The following is a 20,339-nucleotide window of genomic DNA, read 5'->3' on the forward strand; positions in this document are numbered from 1 at the left end:
GCAACTTTTGGCTCAGGCTACCTAGTCTCTACCTACCAGTGCTGATGAACATAGGCACCCACTCCATGGGTGCTTGGGAAAAATGGTGGGTGCGGTGGGTGCCCTACCAGCTCCCCCCAACCACCCCCGTCCCCAGCCAGGGCTGGCTTTAGGAAGTGCGGAGCCTGATTCGAATACCTGGCGGCGGTCCGGGTCTTTAGCAAAACTGAAGTACCCGCCGCCAAAGTGCCACCGAAGACCCGGGCCACCATCGGGTTAGTAAAAATTGAAAAGTTAGGTGCTTATCTCTAGGGTGTGGGGCTCTCTTAGGCACAGGGCCCGATCTGGGGGAATCGGCCTAAAGCTGGCCCTGCCCCTAGTGGACCCCATTGATCAGCACCTCCCCCGCCCTCCCAGCACATTCCGCCCACCGTGATCAGCTGTTCTGCAGCATACAGGAGATGCTTGGGTGTGGGAGGCAGAGGATAGGAGTGAGTGTGTGGTGTACTTGGGGAAGGGCAGGAAGAGGCAGGGCCTTGGGTGAAGGGGTGGAGTGGGGACAGGGCCTGGGGCAGAGTCAGGGGTTAAGCACCCCCTGGCACATTAGAAAGTCAGCACCTATGATAACAAAGAACAGAATGCTTTCCTGTACTTTTAATCACACAGTTGTGATGCTGATTCTAGCTTTCTTAAAGGCAATTCACATGCCATAGGAAAAAACTCACTGCTTTCTAAGTTTTTTATTAGACAAACATGCTGATCGTGATCATTCTCTGCTCACCATTAAAGGCCCAATCCTTCAAAGTGCCCAGCAGCTCACAGGACTGGGTGCTGTGATTCCATGTGCCAGCCAGCATCATTAGACACACAGCTAGCGTGTTTATATTGGAAACATGAAACCAGTTTTAAACCAGTCCTCTCTGGAGTACATTTCTCCCCTTGCACCTGGGCAGTCTACAACTACAGAAGCTGTACAAATTTTAAGCAATAAGCAAAGCCAACGGTTTTGAGTCCCCAGTACAAAAGCACGTCTTATAATCATGATATGAAGGCTGGAGTTTTCATATGAGCTGAAGGCGGTTGGTGTTTAACTCTGTCGGGTTCCTATGAAAAATAATTCACAATCAAAAGGAACAAGGAAGGGATGATTAAAGATCTGAGTCTCTCAGATCAAGATTGTGGCTCCCTTACACAAGTGGCAAGTTGTTCCACTGGAACCAATAAGACTACTTCAATAAGTCTTCATTAGTAGAGCTGGGTGATTTTTTTCTGGTGTATAGTTAATTTTCCAAAGAAAAGCAGTTGCAGGTTGACTGAAACTGATGGCAAATTCGGGTTGAATTTGGCAGAAAAAAAATTGGGATGGGGGGGAAATGTTTCAAAGTTGAAATGTGTCAACATTTTATTTAGAAATTCAGCTAGATTTAACTAAAAAACCCAAAACACCAACAACTAAGAGTAAAAGACCCCAAAACAAACATTTTGGATTGAACAAACATTTAATTTGACCCAAAACAAAGTTTTTGTTGGCGGTGGTGGTGGCGGCGGCGGCTTTGGTTTCTTGCTGAAATTTAAAGATAGAGATTGTCATTTTGGGTTGATCTGAAAACAAAAAGCTTGTCAGATTTTTTGGGTCAGCCACCAAATCAAAAAAAGGCAATTAATCTCCCAGTTCTACTCACTAAAGTAAAGGCTCCACAAACTGCCCCTAAGGGAAGCCAGACTTAAGGTAGTTTGGGTTATTTAATAGTTACTTTCCACATTTTCTAACGTTGGGTTTCCTGTAAATTTAACCTTAACATTGAATTGCCTGGCTTTTAGGTAACTAAGATACCTGAAGGGATTTTTACCCTTATTTAATTGATACCTACCCTCAGCCTTTGCTGCCAAATTCAAGCTGATCTTCACCAGAACTTTCCAGGGTCCTTCCACTAAATGAAGGCTATTTTTCTAGGAAATTTCATCTTTCTACTGCTACCCATTTGGGCAAGAGAACCATTCAAAAGAGTGGCATTAGAATTATTTCATAATTCAGGAATGTCAGATATTTGTCACTCTTACAGTCTGAGATGTAGCGGAGCTACTTCCCCTTTTAAACTCCATGTGCACCTAAACACAGAAACCAGGGATTAGAAAATTTCAGCATAACAGGGTGAAATTTGGGAGCAAAGGAAAAAGAAAATCCCAACAACTATCAATAGAGGTTGCTGCTGCTATAATAGGGCTCTTCTGTTCTTCGTGCTCTGTCTGGGAAACACAACAGCTCATCACCATGTGACATTTCAACACAGTCACAATGGCTTCCAGGATTTCTAAAATTGCTGGGAAATCCATCTCATTTGGGAGATGAGAGGACAGCCCACCATCCCCATACACTCAGATCAAGTGAGATTGTAAGAACCAATTCACTATCCCTTTTCAACCCATTATTGAAAAAGCTGGCGTAAGAGTCATTTAGGATGCATTTTCCAAGAGGCTGGATAAAGCTAGTGAGTAATTATTGTCCATCTTCCCTTTTGCGTACTGTGAAAACACATGCGATCCCTGGACCAGACTCAAGGAGAGAGAGAAGGGCATCTTATCTGCAATGGGAGGGAGAGATTCAGGTGCCATGCATATACGCTGTTTACCCATGAAAGCTGCTTGGAGTTTGTTGGATGCTGTTGATAGACTGCTGCCATGGAGGACTGGTTCCATTGCTGAACTGTGGTTGTGGGGGTGACAGCAAAGGAAACACTTGGTCTGCGTTATGATACTGTGACTTACTCTGGAAGAAAAGACAAAATCATCACCTGGTGGGTCTCCTTGCCACCATCTTCCTTCTCCATCAACTCCCTCAGCCCAGACAAAGAACCCCCACCCTGATACAGGCACTGACTTAATATCTTAAGTCCTCACCTAGTCAGAGGAGACACCAGCTTTAGAAACAATGTTCTGGATTACAGAGAAGATCAGCATCAAGGCCAAGATGCCCTATGCCAAACCGCCAAAAAGAGAGAGATACAATTAGTGACACTATCCTCTGTGGACTAATAAGGCCAAAATCTGGTGTCAGCTACACTAGTGTAAATCCAGAGTCAATTCCACTGAAGTCAATGCAATACACCAACATAACCAAGAGCAGAATTCAGCCCACAGAGAGAAAGTAACACAAGGGCCTGAGTGGGGAGACCAAAACCAAAAACCTATCAGTTTGCATAAAACAAGACTTGAACCTTCTCTAATGTTTCAGAGAATTTGCTGAGCATTTACTAAAATTACTTTCTAACAATGTTCCTCATGCTACCATGCATCCAAGTTCCAGGCAGTGCCTGTCGTCGTTAAACATCTCCCATGCTAATACTAAGGTCAAGGAGATTCCAATGAACGTGGATAACTCTCCAAACCCAAGCGTTGACCCTCCTTAGATGCTGAGCCATCACCAGTTCTAAATAGCTCAGAAGACACAGAATTCATAGCACTTACCGTCTTGTAAGAACCGATGCTCTGACAGTAGTCCCAAGGGATGGGGCTTTCTTCACAGTGAAGAGGGAGAAGGAAGCTGACTACGCGGATTTTATCCAAAATCGGGATGGAAACTTTATACTTGTTTAGAATGCAAATCTTAATCAAATCAATTCCCAACATTATTCCTCCAGCTAATGAGGCAAGGAAGCTGATGGCACTGAACATATTGCTGCCTGCCTCCTGAAAGAGACATGCAGAGGGCATAGGTTAGGACAGTTATATCAATACCCAGACACTTGGCCACTGAGTTTTGAGCCATGTACATACATAAGCACAGCAACCCATATTTGCAACATTCCAGCCTTCTTTTGCCCTGTTCCCTCGGACTTTATCCCTCCACACACAGATTAAGAGAACAACAAAATACACATATGGCAGAGAAGCACTTCCTTTTAATAGACAGAGTGATTAGCAACACTCTATAGTTAAGATTGCCTGAGTGTGAAAGGGCTTTTCAGTTACTTAGAACTTATTCAAACTTTTCACTTTCTAGGCTGCAATTTTCCATATTTGTTTTAAGCCCATGAGTGAACTTTAGGGGAAAATGTGAACAAAAACAGTTCAGCAATTTTTTTTAAGTACTAAAAGAGAGAAAAAAAATTACATCTTACCTTGGCCATCGGAAATAAATGATTAAATTGCTAAATGAAGGACGGAGAAGTCAGGAAATGGCGAAGTTAAGTATGCTAAGCACACCTGGATTCTGTCTCCTTAATGGGCAATTTTACATAGTATCATAGGATTAGAGTTGTGCAAATCATGGATTTTTTGGTTCACTAGCAATTTTCAAAAATTAAAAAAAAATGTTTTCGCATCAAATTGAAATAAAACATTTTCAGCAAATCAAAAAAAATCATTTTGAGCCAAATGAAACATTTCGGCACAACTGCAAACATTTTAACATTTTTTGAAAATTTAAAAATAAAATTCAAGGATAATTTGATTTGAAAAGTCAGTTCAAACCATTTCAAAAATGTCAAAACATTTTTTTCTGATTTTTTTGTTTGTTTTCTAAATAAACAATTCAGTGAAAACACCACAAACTGGCAAAACACCACAAACTGGTCAAGTGTGTGTGCCTGCAATCACAGAGTTTGTGGAACGGGGTGGCACCCACCTCTTGCAAATGCCCCCGCCATCTGATGGTTTCTTTGGCAAGTCTTCAGTGACTCAGCCCTCCAGACAAGCCACACACACTGTTTGTAGGTGGAGCATAACAAACCCCTTCCAGGGTATGCCCTCTTTACTTCCCCCGACCCTGGTATGGGGCCATAGCCCCAAGACGTCCTCTCTGGAGACACTATCTTCCTGCAGCCCTCCCTGGGCTCAGTCCCAGCAGCCAGCCAGGAGCTCCTTCTTAGCACCTCCAGTTCCTTGCTGCACTGGCTGCTTTTTCAGCCAACCAGGAACACAGTCCCCTCTTTTCCAGCTCCAGGCAGCAACTGACTGACTCTGTCTCCACTGCTCCTTTTTATATAGAACTTCTGCCCCCTGATTGGCCACTCCTGCAGTCATTCTAGGCCACTTAGAGGACTTCTCTTCTGCTCCTGTCTGGGATGGGGTGTGACAGGACCATGAGGCCTCCAGCAGGGGCCCTTTGGGCCTACTCCACCCCATCACAGCACTGAAAATTTACACCCCAGCTTGCTGTGCACTAACTCTCCATCTAGATAAGCCCTTAGAATTCCAGTATCAGACCCTAGTTGTAGGTGGCCATCTAGGTTGCCATCCCCAACTCTCCTGAGATTCCTTCCTCTTCTCCAGAGAAAATATGGCATAGATCCACTTCCTGGTCCCTAATGGGACAATTAATGCCTCCACAGGCAGGCAAATATCCACATCCTCTGGGCCCTCTCCTTTTAAAGGGAAGACTAATTCTGCAGATGAATTTAGACAGGGTCCACAAGAGATCCTCAAACAAATGAAGTCTGGGGTGGGGGAGGGAATCTGATTGGTCTCTATAAATACATAAGGTTTGTAAACACCAAGGATGGAGATGAGATATTTACACTAAAGGACAATGCTGGCAAAAGAAGGAATGGAGATAAACAGGCCATGAATAAAATTAGGCTGGAAATGAGAAGAAAGTTTCAATTCATACAGGGAGCAAGGGTCTGGAACAGCCTCACGAAATCTGGAGTGGGGGCTAACAACCCAACTAGTTTTAAGATGGAGCTTGGCATATTTATGTGTTGGATTCTATGATGGGGTTTTCTACCATGTCAGGTGCCTGGACTCAATTACCCAGCAGGTTCCTTCCAGTCCTATCTCCTTTGTTCCTAAACAGCGGTTTTTGGGGAGTTATTTTAAATATCAGTCCAGAAGCTTTTTCCCAGACCCAAGTTTGGATCCACGTGACCTAGTGGTTAGATTTTTCAGTTTTCACCTAGGTGGCTGGGTCTTGACACCTGGTGTGGGGTGAAGATCCAAACCAAAATGACACAGCCAGCTCTGCTTCAGGAGGAAACAGCCTTCATCTCAGTTCATTGACTCCTGTCCAAGTCCCAAATGGAAACAAACAGAAACTTTTTCTCCAAGGATCAGATGGATCACTGCCCTCAGACCAGAAAGCTGTCGTCTCATAACTGCTGCAGACTGGACATCTAGGAGGCTAATGAGCCCTAGCAGACTGATCTCTGTCAATTAACCCTTGCCTTCCCTACCCTGAGTCCTATGGCTCTCTCATGCCCAGGTCTCTGAGGGATGGTATGTCCTGTCACACCCTGCCATATTAACCAAGCAGTTCAGATGTTGTTCAGTGAATGAGGCAGGAGGTCCACTCATGGAAGAGTTCAGGATAAAGAAAACTATTGAGCAGAGCTGGCTCATTCACTGAGCCTCATCCAACCCATGCTCTGAAATCAGACTCGGTCATGCAGAGAAAACAATCTACTGCAATAATGCAGATACACAAGGGGGCACCATTAAAGTTGTGTGGGCAACCTTAACTTTGGCATTTTCTAGCTTTTGCATGCATGATGCCACATGTAATGCATATTTTTATAGAATCATAGAAGATTTGGGTTGGAAGAGACCTCAAGAGGTATCTAGTCCAACCCCCTGCTCAAAGCAGGACCGACCCTAACTAAATCATCCCAGCTAGGGCTTTGTCAAGCTGAGCCTTTAAAACCTCTAAGGATAGATATTCCACCACCTTCCTAGGTCACCCGTTATAGGGAATCATGTTTCAAGCAAACTCACATGCACTTCTGTAGCAACCCATCTCTCGAGTGAGAGAGGAATTTGTTCAATTCTGAGTTTCACCATTACATGCTCCTCCCCATGGGACACCAGTTGTATCCCAGAGGGCATTCTTGACAGACAAGGGCTCTGATTTCTTCCCTTATTGTTAACCTGTAAGTATCTCCCAATAACAGGAAACTGCATAGCTCACTAGACCCTCTGCAATATTCTTTGCAGTTGCAGCTGCAGCTGAGAGGGACCCAGAAATGATGAACTGTAAATAAAAGAGGAAATGATCATTAATTAAGGTGAGGGTCACTTTAAAGTTTTAGATAAAGAGCTCCTCCCCCGACCCATCCATAGGTCTGAACATTCCATCCACCCACCCCATCCATCTACACCCACCAACCCCAAGCATACAGACCCATCCCTCTCACACCTATTCATAGCTTTCTCATCTGTCCATCTCATTGACTACATCCTTTCTGTGACAAATTAGCCCGATTAGAGTGCCCTTGGCTGGGACTAACATGTCACTTAGCCTACAGAAAGAAAGAAAGTTAAAATAAAACTACTTGGTCCTGTCCCTTGAATGTTGATTCAAGTGATCAGGGAGCAGCCAGTAGCCCCACTAGTGTGCCAGTGATCAGAAAGCAACCAGTGGTCCATGGCAAGACATATGACTGGGTCAAATCAAAACAAAAATAGGAACATCTTATGAAACATCTGTGTCACTGTTCTCTCTCTCTCTCTTTAATGGAAGGATGATGATTTATGATCTATTCAGTCCATAGGTAAATACAAGAATGCATCTGTCCAGTGTATCTATAATTAAGGTTGGATTCAGTTTTTCACTTAAAGCATGGATTCACCTGCTTTGTTGTCACTATCCAATATAGTATTTCTGTAACACACACTGAGTCTTTGTCATTTTCCAGTGGCTTGTTCATATAAAAAGTTTTAGACTTACACAGCTTCCAGCTATAGAACTTAGTTCTTTAGCATAATCAGTAGAGGCTTTCAGTGTTTCCTGGTTCAAATCCCACTGCTAGCCCTAGCAGGGTTGATTGCATATTGTTCTCCAAATTGCAGGGGTGGAATAAAGACTGAATTTGCTGAAGATTTTCAACTAAAATCCGCTATTTAGTTTCGCAGAGGAAAATAATTAAAAATGGAACCTTTAAGCCTCCCCCTCCCCAGCATCTCACCTTCTTTTGGACCCTGTTTGCTAACAAGTGACTGTGGTATTTTATCCCTGACACTCCTATATTGCTAAAACTCGCTGAAATTAGTGACAGTGTACATTTGAAGAAGTTAGGTTGCAGTTAAGCAAAGTTATGAAGGATCACTGTTTTTGCCATTGTTGCTGCAATTTTTCCTTACTCAAAATGACTGCCATTTTCCATGATTCGCAATGAGATTGAAGCTACTCATGCCCTCAATAAACATGGTCACTGGTGTATGCCTCTACTAAAGATGGCTGCCATGGCCCATTGTTTCCATTGGAACTGAAGCCATAGACTGTCCTCAAGGAAGATGGTTTCCATTCCACTGAAGCCTTGTCACATAAAAATGATGCTGCTTCTGTGAACACTAGGGTTGCTAGGTGTCCGGTTTTCAACCAGAATGCCCGGTCAAAAAGAGACTCTGGTGGTTCCGGTCAGCACTGCTGACCAAGCTGTTAAAAGTCTGGTCAGTCACGCAGCAGGGCTAAGGCAGGCTCCCTGCCTGCTGTGGCTCTGTGCAGCTCCCAGAAACAGCAGTATGTCCCTGCATTGGCTCCTATGCTTAGGGTAGTGAGGGGGGCTCCTCTGCATGCTACCCCCACCTCAAGCACCAGCTCTTCAGCTCCCAATAGACAGGAATTGCAGCCAATGAGAGCTGTGGGGGTCGTCCCTGCAGATGGGGGAGCATGCAAAGTGCCTGGCCTCACCTCTATGCAGAAGCCAGAGAGGGACATGCTGCTGCTTCCAGGAGCCACCTGAGGTAAGCACCACCTGGAGCCTGCACCCTTGACCCCCTCCTGTGCCCCTATCCCAGCCCAGAGCCCCCTCCCTCTGAATCCCTCAGCCCAGAGCCCCTTCCTGCACCCCAACCCCCTCATCCCCAGAGTCCACCCCCCCAACTCCTTGTCCCAGCCCAGATTCCCCTCCTGCACCCCAAATCCCTCATCCCCACACCAGAACCTGCAGCCCTAGTTGGAGCCCTCACCCCCCTGCCCCAGACTGGTGAAAATGAACAAGTGAGTGACAGAAGGAAGAGCTGAGTGGGGGTAGGGTGGGGCAAGAGTGTTCACTTAGAGTCATAGAATATCAGGGTTGGAAGGGACCTCAGGAGCTCATCTAGTTCAACCCCCTGCTGCAAAGTAGGACCAATCCCCCATTATTTATTTATTTATTTAGCCCCAAATCCCTAAATGGCCCTCTCAAGGATTGAGCTCCTAACCCTGGGTTTAGCAGGCCAATGCTCAAACCACTGAACTATCCCTCCCCTGGTTTTGTGTGAGTAGAAAGTTGGCAACCCTAATGAACACAACTTCCTATTGTTTCTAATAGGATTGAAGTCAAGGACTGTCCTCGAGGAAGATGGCTGTGCCATATGCTCTGTGTTTAGAAATCAGGAGTCAGTCTACGCTGCAGGCTCCCACTCAATCAGTTTGGCCTCAAACTGAGGGGAATGAATCCACTGCCTGTAAAGTGTTTCCTTATCTCTTGAAGGCAGCCTGCCTCTATAAGTAGGCCCACGAGGTGTGGGCATTATATATGGATAAGAGACAGGCCACATTCCCTGGCCTGTAAGGGTTTGTATCTCTGCTGCCCCTGGCTTACACTAGGGGCACAAGTTACAGGAACTGTCACAGATATGCTGCTGATCCCCCAGAGCAGTGTATAGCAATTGGGGTCCTCAGGGACCATATATCAAGTGGGTGTTGGCAGAACACCCCTGCCTAACCCTCCTTAACCCTATCTTGCCTCTGCACTGAGGAATGTGAGGCAGAAGTCAGCTCTGCTTGTTGTCTGCCTGCCCTGCTGGGGATTCCCCCATATCAGGGGTATTCCCAGCAAGGGAAGATTCTGTTCATAGAATCATAAATATTATGAATCATCATAGAATATCATGGTTGGAAGAGACCTCAGGAGGTCATCTAGTCCAACCCCCTGCTCAGGGCAGGACCAATCCCCAGACAGAATTTTGCCCCAGATTCCTAAATGCCCCCCTCAAAGATTGAACTCACAATCCTGGGTTTAGCAGGCCAGTACTCAAACTACTGAGCTATCCCTCCCTCCTGTTATGCTGCCCACGTGGTGCAATCATAATGTGCCAAATCTGTGTGGCAGTATTTATGGAGATCACATTTAGAATCCATGAAGCCACCCCTCCACTGCTTTTCTCAATACCACATTTATCCAGCCATCAATCCATAACTCCTAATCATTCCTATCTCTAGAGCTAGTATCCATATAGCCTCCCGTGTTTCAGCAATAATAATTCCGTGTATTCCACTTACAAGTCCTGCTCCCCAGAACGGGTACCAGGAAGCCATGCATAGCGGGACAGATTCTTTTGAAGAGAAGAACAAGGTGCCCCCGAGGCCAAGGTGTATTAAGGCGATGATCTATATGGCCTGCAGGCAGAGACCAAGGTCAGTATAGTCAGTAGGGTTCTCCCAATGATAAGCGCTTACCCACCGCTGAAGGTGCCCAAAGCATTACATGCTAATTAATGAGACATATTAATTACTTAAACCTCACAACTCCGTATGGAGTTGGAAGAGGCTACCAGCTGCCATCATGGGCTCTTGGATCTTAACACAATCACAAACCTCATTACAGCTAATGGATGGGCCAAGCACATTCCTTAAGGCTAAACAGAAGGTGCACTCAAGCCCGTTTATGTAGTAAAGACAGCAGAAAACAATGGAGGCTACTGCCCAAGGCAATAGGTGCATGGCAAGTCAAAACTAAACCATGTGGCCTGTGGGATTTTCCTGGCTGCGAACACAAGGGCTAGGAGATTGGTTGCAGCTCTCTGAGTTGGAGGCAGAGAAAAGCCAGGAGAAGCAGTTACAAATGTGACCCTGAGAGGAAATAGAAACAGAGCTATTTGGGCACAGTACTTACTGGAGAGGCAGACATTGGGGATTTCTGAGCCAGGAAGCTGCATGCTACTGTTTGGTTCTAATGTATTCAGGAAAGAAGACTTTGTGGACATTCTTTGTAAATAAACAAGAGCACACCAAAGAATATACCCAGCTTAGCATCAGTTTCTCAAGCTCATGGAAACAACTCTGCAACGTCTTGAAAACTGGCTAACTGCTCATGCCAAAGGCTAACAGTATAGATATTAAAGTGTGAGTATTATGTTATTAAAAGAGGGGGAAACTGAGGCACTACAGCAGTTAAGTGGCTTGCCCAGGACCTCACTGATTCAGAAATCGAGCATTATTCCCATGCTCCCAGGGGGGTTAGCAGCATTGCAGAATGAGTTGTCCAAGAGGTGTTTGGAAACCTTACCATAAAAAACCCACAACCTTATGCAATGTTCTTATTGTCTCTTCCCCAGGCAAGGTGTGGGTGCATAGCATTAGTCTCTTCATTGGTGAAGATCAACCCCAATTTCACCCCTCCTCGAGGCCATATCGTTCCCCCCCCCTTTGGCCCATAGGGTGGTAGTTCACATGTGGTTTGGCAGCCCCTTAGGGGAATAGCAGACATTCCTCCACAGTGAAATGTGTGCCCCATCTCCCTGCATGCACGTTTGAGAAGGTGACAGATTACTCCTAGCGCCTCATTCTTTCATGGGAATTTCCTCTGAGTGTCATCAGGGCTGTATGGAGGGATGAGCAGGGTCACATTGTTAGCTGCAGTCCCGGGAAAGGCCATGGCATATCAACGGCTGCTGCAGAAAAACACAGCAGAGACACGGCTTATCTAGGGAGAGAGATCAAGGGAGGTTAATTTATGAGCAGCAAGATCACTATTGGAATAATTGTTACATCATGTTGTTCATCAGGGACATGGATCCCATGTCCAATTCTCTTGCAATCTGGGGCACAGGGAGCGTTCTGTAGCACACAGGAAGGGCATGTCTCCATATTTTCCCCATGCCCCACCTTTCTGCAGGAGAACAGAGGGTTACCACTGTATAAGGCCCCCTTTATAGCTGCCAATTTGGTTTAAGGGCTGTTCTTCAGCTTACAGTAAATGGGAAATCCATCTAGGGACAGATTCTGATCTCGACTGCACCAGTGTAAATCCAGAGTCACTCTCTTAAGGCTGATTGTTGGTGTAGCCAATGGCCCCTTCCCCTACTGGATTTCTGCTGGTATAACGGAGAGCAGAACATGGCCCTGACAGTCAGTGGCTACCCAAGGAGCATGTTTGTACTGAATGACTGCAAGATGGCTGGGTGAATGGGGAGGAGATCCCATCAAGCCAGTTGGCTTTATATGGCTGCAGCTGTATTTCTTCTTCTTCTGTCTTTTAGAGTAAGACTTTTCAAAACTGATCTTCAGTTTTCCTTGGGGGGCCTAGACATCCAGAGCCAGAGCCTTAGCTGAAGTCACTGGAAGGAATTTTCCTCCAGGCCAGATTGGCAGAATCTGGAGGTTTTTTGCCTTCCTCTGCAGCATGGGGCATGGGTCACTTGCTGGAGGATTCTCTGCAGCTTGAGGTCTTCAAACCACAATTTGAGGACTTCAATAACTCAGACATAGGTTAGGGGTTTGTTACAGGAGTAGGTGGGTAAGATTCTGTGGCCTGCATTGTGCAGGAGGTCAGACTAGATGATCATAATGGTCCCTTCTGACTTTAACATCTACAAGTCTATAACATCAGAAGAGGCTCTGACACCTAGCACCCAATCAAGAGTGGATATGTGAATTAGGTATGTGTCTAAGGATGTTTATAATGCCTCATCCACTGGTGGACCCTTCCATTGCCTCAGTTTCCCCACTCTTCAGTCAAACCACCACAACTGGTGCATTTGAATTACGATCCCCTTCTTGGTCACAACATAAAATAACAGCTTAACTCAAAACCAACCTCACAGTCCATTGCATCCCTCCTTGGCTTCTAATTCCCTCCGAGGAGTTTTGCTCCCGCCCCATACACAGATAGCTCCAGCCAGGCATTTCCTTCTGGCCTAGATAATCTCTTCCCTGATCCCCTATGGTTCCCTGCAGGTCTCTCTCTCTTCCCAGGCCCCGAGTCTTCCTTCCATTCCTTTGAGTCTCTTCCTCAGCCAGGCCTGTATGTCCCAATAGGCTTGCGTCTGAATCACATGCTACCACTATGTGACCCCAGGACTTTTCCCCTTCACCTGGGGAATGGGCTAAGCCTGGCCCAAGTGCAACTGAGCCCCGGCCCCCTTAAAGGGCCAGCTGCCCTTATAACTGAGACTAAGGCCCAGATCCACAAAAGTATTTAGGTTCCTAACTTCCACCCTCGATGGAAGTTAGGAGTCTAAATGCTTTTGTGGAGCTGGGACTAACTCCTCACAGCCCTGCCCTTTGAATTGCTATTCACATCCCTGCAAACTGAGTGTAAAACAGTGCCATTCTGCTGTGCACACTCATTTTGCAGTGGTGTATAAATGACAAAACGAGGCACCGTGCAATGATGAAGTTTGAGTGCTGTCAACCAGAGTAGTTCCAGGGAAGTCAGTGGTCCTATGCCAATTTACACCAGCCTTAGGCTCACTTCTCATATAATCATAGAATCATAGGGTTGGAAGAGACCTCAGGAGGTCATCTAATCCAACCCCCTGCTCAAAGCAAGACCAACCCCAACTAAATCATCCCAGCCAGGACTTTGTCAAGCTGGGCCTTAAAAACCTCTAAGGATGGCGATTCCACCACCTCCCTATGTAACCCATTCCAGTGCTTCACCACCCTCCTAGTGAAACAGTGTTTCCTAATATCCAACCTAGACCTCCCCCACTGCAACTTGAGACCATTACTCCTTGTTCTGTCATCTGGTACCACTGAGAACAGTCTAGATCCATCCTCTTTGGAACCCCCTCTCAAGTAGTTGAAAGCAGCTATCAAATCCCCCCTCATTCTTCTGTTCTGCAGACTGAATAACCCCAGCTCCCTCAGCCTCTCCTCGTAAGTCATGTGCTCCAGCCTCCTAATCATTTTTGTTGCCCTCCACTAGACTCTCTCCAATTTGTCCACTTTCTAATTTCTTTCTTTTCCAATTTCTCTTGTTTACATGGGAACAAACCAGAAATAAACCAGATGAAGTCAATGTGTGCAAGAGAGGAGAGTCAGGTCCTTGGTTTTTATCTGCCAGCACAAGATAATCTCTGTCTGTAGAGCTCATTGCTGGTCTGTGTAACTGGACCTCATTCATTTCACAAATGCTTTCTCGCTCCTTTCACAAGCCCCTTCTGATATCTTTGTTACATCTGGAGCTTGCTGCTTTTGACCACAGCACCACTGCAGCGCACTGAGAGTAGAGATGTTTTCCTTCCTGAGCAGCATTCAACACAAGCAGAGAGGAAGTAGCCAATGGTATTTCTTTGTTCTTACCAGCCTTAATAGAATCTACTGTTCTCTCTGGTCAGGAAGGGCCATGAAATATTTTAAAAAGCTGAGATTACAGAATAAAGGGAGAAGGGACCGAAACCACTCTTTTCCCCCCATCAGTTTTGTGTATCTCCCCTATTCCACTAAACGGAGCTAGCTAATGTGGGCGAGGGGCATAAGTAGCAGTCATCTGACTTGTGGTGTCCTCTGTTGATTTAGTTCCCATGGGGAAGCATACGTCCTAGGAGTCCTTCTGTCTCCCAGAACAACTTTAGTATCCGTGGTCCCCGAAGGAGCCAGGCAAGGCACAGGCAATAAGAACTCCTGCCACACAGCATGGGGAGGGGGAAATTCATCAGGATCCACAGAAGAAAAGAGTCAGGGGAGTGAGTTTATATAGCAAACAGAAAATCAATCCTGCTGCCACTCCACACCTCCCATTCCCCCAGAGCTTCAGAGCCTGCCCCTTCTACAAACCCCTACATTCACCTCTGCCTCTCTCCCCACTCGTACTTTGGAAAGGGGAGCAGCCACAGCTTGGAAAGGGAAGCAACTCCATTTTCAGGGCATGCATTATTCGAGGGCAGAAAGCTTTGCTCCCTGAGTAAGCACACATGGTACAGAGAGGCATAATGTGGTCAGCCAGGCCCAACTCTACAAAGTGTAACTTGCCAATGTAACAAGCATGTTCATGGCTCCATCCTGCTCCTGATGAAATCAGCTGGACTTCCACCATTGAGTGGAACCCTCCATTGCTCAAGAAATCATAGAAGTTTGTTCTTGGAATCATAGAATCATAGAATATCAGTGTTGGAAGGGACCTCAGGAGGTCATCTAGTCCAACCCCCTGCTCAAAGCAGGACTAATTCCCAACTAAATCATCCCAGCCAGGGCTTTGGCAAGCCTGACCTTAAAAACCTCTAAGGAAGGAGATTCCATCACCTCCCTAGGTAACTCATTCCAGTGCTTCACCACCCTCCTAGTGAAAAAGTTTCTCCTAATATCCAACCTAAACCTCCCCCACTGCAACTTAAGACCATTACTCCTTGTTCTGCCATCTGGTACCACTGAGAACAGTCTAGATCCATCCTCTTTGGAACCTCCTTTCAGGTAGTTGAAAGCAGCTATCAAATCCCCCATAATTCTTCTCTTCTGCAGACTAAACAATCCCAGTTCCCTCAGCCTCTCCTCATAGGTCATGTGTTCTAGCCCCCTAATCATTTTTGTTGTCCTCCACTGGACTCTTTCCAATTTTTCAACATCCTTCTTGTAGTGTGGGGCCCAAAACTGGACACAGTGCTCCAGATGAGGACACACCAATGTCGAATAGAGGGGAATGATCACGTCCCTCAATCTGCTGGCAGTGCCCCTACTTATACAGCCCAAAATGCCATTAACCTTCTTGGTAACAAGGGCACACTGTTGACTCATATCCAGCTTCTCGTCCACTATAACTCCCAGGTCCTTTTCTGCAGAACTGCTTCTTAGCCATTCGGTCCCTAGTTTGTTACAGTAAATGGGATTCTTCTGTCCTAAGTGCAGGGCTCTGCACTTGTCCTTGTTGAACCTCATCAGGTTCTTTTGGCCCAATCCTCTAATTTATCTAAGTCCCTCTGTATCCTGTCCCTACCCTCCAGCGTATCTACCACTCCTCCCAATTTAGTGTCATCTGCAAACTTGCTGAGAGTGCAGTCCACGCCATCCTCCAGATCATTAATGAAGATATTGAACAAAACCGGCCCCAGGACTGACCCTTGGGGCACTCCACTTGAAACCAGCTGCCAACTAGACATGGAGCCGTTGATCACTACCTGTTGAGCCCGACAATCTAGCCAGCTTTCTATCCACCTTATAGTCCATTCATCCAGCCCATGCTTCTGTAACTTGCTGGTAAGAATTCTGTGGGAGACCGTATCAAAGGCTTTGCTAAAGTCAAGGAATAACACATCCACTGCTTTCCCCTCATCCACAGACCCAGTTATCTCCTAGAAGGCAATTAGGTTAGTCAGGCATGACTTGCCCTTGGTGAGTCCATGCTGACCATTCCTGATCACTTTCCTCTCCTCTAAGTTCTTCAGAATTGATTCCTTGAGGACCTGCTCCATGATTTTTCTAGGGACTGAGGTGAGGCTGACTGGCCTGTAGTTCCCTGGATCTTCCTCCTTCCCTTTTTTTAAAGATGGGCACTACATTAGCCTTTTTCCAGTCATCCAGGACCTCCCTCATTTGCCATGAGTTTTCAAAGATAACGGCCAATGTCTCTGCAATCACATCCACCATCTCCTTTAGCAGCCTCGGATGCAGCGCATCCGGCCCCATGGACTTGTGCTCGTCCAGTCTTTCTAAATAGTCCTGAACCACTTCTTTCTCCACAGAGGGCTGGTCACCTCCTCCCCATACTGTGCTGCCCAGTGCAGCAGTCTGGGAACTGACCTTGTTTGTGAAGACAGAGGCAAAAAAATCATTGAGTACATTAGCTTTTTCCACATCCTCTATCACTAGGTTGCCTTCCTCATTCAGTGAGGGGCCCACACTTTCCTTGACTTTCTTCTTCTTGCTAACATACTTGAAGAAACCTGACTCTCACCCCAGTGCAGTGTCAGGGAACTGATAGGGGGTGTACTCCCTATCCCCCCCATGTGATGCAATGCAAGGGAGCTGATGGGAGGCCAGGCCTGGTGCAGTACAAGGAAGCTGATGTGGGGGTGTAGTCTCACCCCAGTTCAATGCAAGGGACCTGATGGGGGGTTTATATCCGGCCTCACCCCGGTGCAATGCAAGGGAGAAGGAAGGAGGCTAGTCATGGGGTGTGAAAGTGAGGCTAGCTACCCTCCCCCAGCACACACACTCCGCAGCGGAAAGTGCAGATTGTTCTGCACTTGCATGCATCCAATGAAGTAGGTATTCACCCACGAAAGCTCATGCTCCAATACGTCTGTTAGTCTATAAGGTGCCACAGGACTCTTTGCTGCTTTTACTGATCCAGACTAACACGGCTACCCCTCTGATACCTGAAGAAACCCTTCTTGTTACTCTTAACATCTCTTGCTAGCTGCCATTCCAAGTGTGATTTGGCCTTCCTGATTTCAGTCCTGCATGCCTGAGCAATATTTTTATACTCCTCCCTGGTCATTTGTCCAAGCTTCCACTTCTTGTAAGCTTCTTTTTTGCGTTTAAGGTCAGCAAGGATTTCACTGTTAAGCCAAGCTGGTCACCTGCCATATTTACTATCTTTTCTATGCATCAGAATAGTTTTTTCCTGCAACCTCAATAAGGATTCTTTAAAATACAGCCAGCTCTCCTGGACTCCTTTCCCCCTCATGTTATTCTCCCAGGGGATCCTGCCCATCAGTTCCCTGAGGGAGTCAAAGTCTGCTTTTCTGAAGTCCAGGATCCATGCTTCAATGGTAACTCCTCTCCAGTCACCAAGTGACATAAAGCAACATCTACCTAAGATCTTTAACTTCCCAACACCCCTGTGAGGCAGGGCAGTGCTGTTGTCCCCATTTTACAGACAAGGAACTGGAGCACATAGATATTCAGTGACTTGCCCAGCATAACACAAGAAGTCTGTAGAAAAGCAGGAAATTGAACCTAGGTGTCCTCAGTCCCAGACGAATGTGCTAACCACTGAACAATCCCATCTCTCCTAGATCATACATGGAATTCCATGTAATAACCCTTTGCTTACCTAGGTATTTCTACAGCACTTATACTATCAATGCAATGAACTGTACTAAGCATTGGATTGGGTTCTGATCTCATTTTAGCTCGAGTAAATCAGGAGTAACTTAAACAGAGTTATTCCAGATTTAAACCTATGCCATTAGGATCAGAATCTGACCTCAAATGTGCCATAAATCACATGCCCTTCAACCCCATTAATTCCAGGGACATTGCATATGAGATAAGCTAGGGTGAAATTTGACCCATTCTTGGTAATACATTAATTTCAGAACCACACTATCATTCACCCTGAGAGTCAAAAATCCATTTCATCCATTCCTCAGAGCTTGGAGAAGAATCTATGGGTCTCTTGACTTTCCTGAGCTAACAAACTTTCATTAAAGCTTCTTGCAGGTAAGAGACTGTGAAATTATTGATACACATTAGCTAGTACATGAAATTAACAGGATATCTGTCCCTTCAACTGCCAATGCCGCCTTTGTCACGTTGCAATGAAGAGCTGGACAAGGTCCAAACGGAGATTCAAAAAGTCACTTCCTATTCCTTGTCTGAGTGAAGACAAACAGGAGAGCGGGGCTGGGACCTAGCTTTATCTCAGGCAGTAGAAATAGAGAGGGAAGACGCCTCCAAAGGAAACATAGGATTTATCTGCCTTTCTTTCAGGCTTCTTGCCTCTCCTCTTAGCTTCTTGTAGCCAACTGGGTGCTCAACTTGTGCTGTACAGTCACGTGGTTTCAGAATCTGATTAGAAACGAAACTTTTATTTCCTGCCAGAACAAAAGAAAAGGAACTAGACGTGGTGAAATGATGATTTTAGTGCCATGATGGGTGGCCGAGGGAAGCAGCCAAACAATCAAAGATCAGAACATCTCTCTGCCCCAAGGGCTGTTCTTGGGCAACACTCCTAGTTCCATTACAGCTGAGTAGGAGTTTTGCCTTTGACTTCAATGGGACAGGACTCTTTAGCCCAGATCTTCAAAGGTGTTCAGACGCCCAGCACTCACTGATGTCAGTGGAAGCTAGATGCAGTTGAGGATCTGGGCCTCAGTGTTTAAAAGAAATCCTTGGGCCAGATTTTCTACGAGTGTAAATGGGGCTGGGGGAGGTTTATTGACTTCTCTGGAGTGTCGTCTATTGGCATCAGCAGAGAAATTTTTCTATGTGTGTGTGACACACACACACACACACACACACAGAGTGGCTTTTTGCAGGCAAGTACTCTTCGTTTTTCTGTTGCTATTTCCCATTTGGTCAGAGCCATCTCCATCCAGCCATTCCCAAGACATAGCCGGTAAAAACTTCTTTAGCGCAGCGGCTGTTGATCAGGGTATGGCGAGAATGCTGCTGTCCACGCTCCCCAACAGGCTGGAGAGGTTGGATTGCTTCAGACTCAACCGGCTTTCAGCCGCTGGTGGCCCCTGAGAAAGTTGTCCAAGAGTCATGATTGGCTGGTTTGGTCCTTGCCCATCAGTCAGCTGCCAGGGCAGCAGTGGACTGGGTGAGGTTTACATGACCTAGGTGAGGAAGTCACCAGCATCCCATGGTATGAGTGTAGTTGCTGGGTCCAATGAAGCCTTTTTGTATTCCCTGTATCTGCCACCACTGGCTTTCACAGTGGCTGTTCTGCCATCATGGAGGGTTAACCTTCCCCAGCCATTGGACTTTCCTCGCCACCTTGTAGAAGAATCACAGAATATCAGGGTTGGAAGAGACCTCAGGAGATCATCTAGTCCAATCCCCCTGCTCAAAGCAGAATTAACCCGAACTAACTAGTGTCTAGGTTGGCCTATGGGAGCTGCTTGTCTAGTTTCTATGCAGATGCCCACAAACATTTCTAAGCAGTTTCATCAGCAAGAGGTTTCCCCACTGGATGGTCCATCCCTTGGCAAGCCTAGTCCTCTGCAGCCTGGGCCCAGATAGCAGCACTTCCCGTCTGATGATGTTTGACTTGTGGGGGTGGATTGTAGAGCTGGGAGTCTCAAGACATGGTAATAGCTGTCACTGCAAGCCATGGTCCCACCAGAGATAAATGCCACTGAGGGAAACTGCAGTCACGCACTGAGCTGAAGGGAACGGTAGCTCCACAGGGCCTAGCAGTTCTACGGAGCTTGTTATAGAAGCAGCGTCCATGTAACATCTAACAGTTGTCTGCCCTTGTAAAGAGGCTTTGCTTTAAAATATGTTAGGTCCCACTCAGAAACCTATGACCATATTATCTCCCTCAGCCCTTAGCCAACCCCACCATAGCACCCCAGCCAAGTGGTAGACATGGACCGATGAATAAATACCAGGTCGGGTACGAATCAGAAGTACTGAGCCCCCCCATCACCACCACCATGCTCCCACTGATAAAAGAGAGAGCAAGGTGCAGGCTAAGCACTTTGAAAATCTGGCCCAAAGGCTCAGATCCTCAAAGATTTTAAGCCCCTAGAACCCATGGATTTGAATGGAT

At 46.3% G+C, this 20,339-nt stretch overlaps 1 pseudogene; it reads right to left on the minus strand.

Moving 5' to 3' along the window:
* Positions 1-2,605: 2,605 nt before the first annotated feature.
* On the minus strand, positions 2,606-11,552 carry LOC115650476 (annotated as a pseudogene).
* Between the last annotated feature and the right edge of the window lie 8,787 nt (positions 11,553-20,339).

This window comes from Gopherus evgoodei, chromosome 4 (genome assembly GCF_007399415.2).
Source record: "Gopherus evgoodei ecotype Sinaloan lineage chromosome 4, rGopEvg1_v1.p, whole genome shotgun sequence".
NCBI lineage: Eukaryota > Metazoa > Chordata > Testudines > Testudinidae > Gopherus > Gopherus evgoodei.